This window comes from Microtus ochrogaster, unplaced genomic scaffold, assembly GCF_000317375.1.
Source record: "Microtus ochrogaster isolate Prairie Vole_2 unplaced genomic scaffold, MicOch1.0 UNK57, whole genome shotgun sequence".
Taxonomy (NCBI): Eukaryota; Metazoa; Chordata; class Mammalia; order Rodentia; family Cricetidae; genus Microtus; species Microtus ochrogaster.
The window spans coordinates 541,109-543,352 of NW_004949155.1; the positions used below are offsets into that span (position 1 = coordinate 541,109).

The 2,244-nt window shown below is 40.3% G+C and overlaps 1 protein-coding gene across 1 annotated transcript in view; it reads left to right on the forward strand.

The window, feature by feature from the left end:
• Zdhhc15 (zinc finger DHHC-type containing 15) overlaps window positions 1-2,244 on the forward strand; it is a 100,776-nt gene that overhangs the window by 954 nt on the left and 97,578 nt on the right. The gene's annotated exons all lie outside the window — the stretch shown is intronic.

The window sequence follows — 2,244 nt, forward strand, 5'->3', positions numbered from 1 at the left end:
GAGAGAGAGAGAGAGAGAGAGAGAGAGAGAGAGAGAGAGAGGCTTCATATGTTCACCTTCTTATGACTTCTCAGTATGCTCTGTTCTACCTCATGGTTAACACAGTGGTAATAAACATTCCTCTTTCCTTCCCCGTGGGCTTTCCTCATTTTCAGAATTCTTACAGTGGTGTGGGGTTCTACACAACACTCTCTTCTCATTCTAGGGCTCTAATCGTACCACTTTAGGGTGACCTCCAGCCTCTTCCCTTTCCACTTTGGGAAACGTTCAACTCCTTCCCATTAGAAGGCCCGCATTATTCTCTGACACACCACATGTAGAACAGAGCATACTAAGAAGTCATGAGAGTGGTGATTTTTCCTTGTTATCTTTTCTGAGAGACATTGTCCACCCCTCCAGTGTTTTCCCATTGCCCCCACCGCATTCTGTCACTAGCTGTCTCTGGTGTTTGTCCTTGTTTCCTCTAGGAGTGCACTCGCCGCCTTGCCTTCCAAGCCTGGGAAATTCAGTTCTTTTTTGCTGAAGTCTGTAACACTTTCTGCCCCTTTCCAATGGGAATATCATTTCTCATTTCCTCTTATTAGACCACCCCCTTTAATGATGCTGGGCCTTTCTTATGGCATGGCCGGCCACCCAAGAACTACTCTAGTCCCTCCTTATTTATAATGTTTCCCACCATATCTTTCGTTCTTTCAAACTCAGAATTCTACAGTATTTCACAACACAAAATCCAAGACCCTTCCTTGTATTTACCCACCACCAAACATTTAGATTCCTAGGCCCCAAGTCCTTTGTCTATTGCACATGGCCTTCTAGCATAGCCATAAACTCAAATTAATTTTCATAATATGTCCTTTCTCCTTTCAAGAGAAATTTCTCACAAACATTGAAGAGTCCCCATATCTTTTCAAATGAGAACTCATTAATACCTATTATCACGTCAGGACAAGAATTCCATTGCCAACAGCATCCATACACTTGTGGCCAGCAATTTCTTTTTTTTTTATTCAATGTGGGCTTCTTACTTCCACCCCACTTGCTCCATCAGACATCTCAAATTTGCTTTCCCACGACTCATTTATTTCCTCATATCTTAACTTCACACCTGAAATACTATGGTTATTGCGCTACTTTTCAGCCCCAGGACCCAACTACACTTATACAGCTCCTTCTATTACATATTTGGTAAACCCCACCCCTGCACAGATTTAGGTGAAGTAGGGAGGCAAGAAGTTACCATGTTTTTCTGATATAATACTTCCTTCTAGTCAACTCTACTCATTAAGATTTGACTTTTATCTGGCCTTCTTGACGATGTTATGGAAATACAGAAAAGACTTTTACAAATAAATTTTGTTTGTTGCTTTCATGGATCGATATTTAGGCTCTTTTCCCTTTCTTCATCTCAATATTAAGGTACATGAAGTAGACTCTACAGTGACTGGGAAGTTGTCCTGTTCTCTGACCTTATCACGTTAGCTTTTTTGAATGATTAACTAGAGATCAAAAGTTCAGCCCCGTTGTTATTGTATGTACACTGGTCCTAGGAACAATGCCACATTGTAAACACTATTAAACCTACTTTAAAGTCCTTTAGTACTGACTTATATGAGTTCCCCAAGAAATCATGTTAAAAATCAGTAATGGGGAGAGTTAGCTCTTACATAGAGTACTTACTTTATGCCAGGAAACAAAATGTCCTCATTAATGTAGCTATATTACCAGTCTATATATCACCTCATTCAATCCTCACAGATATATAGGGTAGGTGCCATTATTATCCCCACTGTGCAGATATGTAAACTGAGTCAACAAGCTGAGGTAAAACCAAGAATGTGAGCAAAGAGGTGTGGTAGCAAATACTTGTAGTCTCAGTATTTGTGACGTAGAGGCAGGAGAATCAGGAGTCCTAGGACATCCTCAGCTACCAGGAAAGTTTGAAGTCAGATGTTTGTTCTTTTAACATTTTAGTATCAGTTAGCATTCTTTAAACTAGGCTAAGCCCAGCAAAGATTCTCAATCTGAGATAGGGGGATCACTTGAGGCTAGGAGTTCAAAACAAGCCTCTATAATATAGGTAGAACCCATGTCAAAAAATAAAAATCAGTAATATAAGTGGCCTGGCCTTGACTTCTGTTTCTGGCTCCGCCATCCTGTGATATATTAAATGTTTTCTAAAGTTTTAAATGGAGAGAGAGAGAGAGAGAGAGAGAGAGAGAGAGAGAGAGAGAGAGAGAGAGAGAG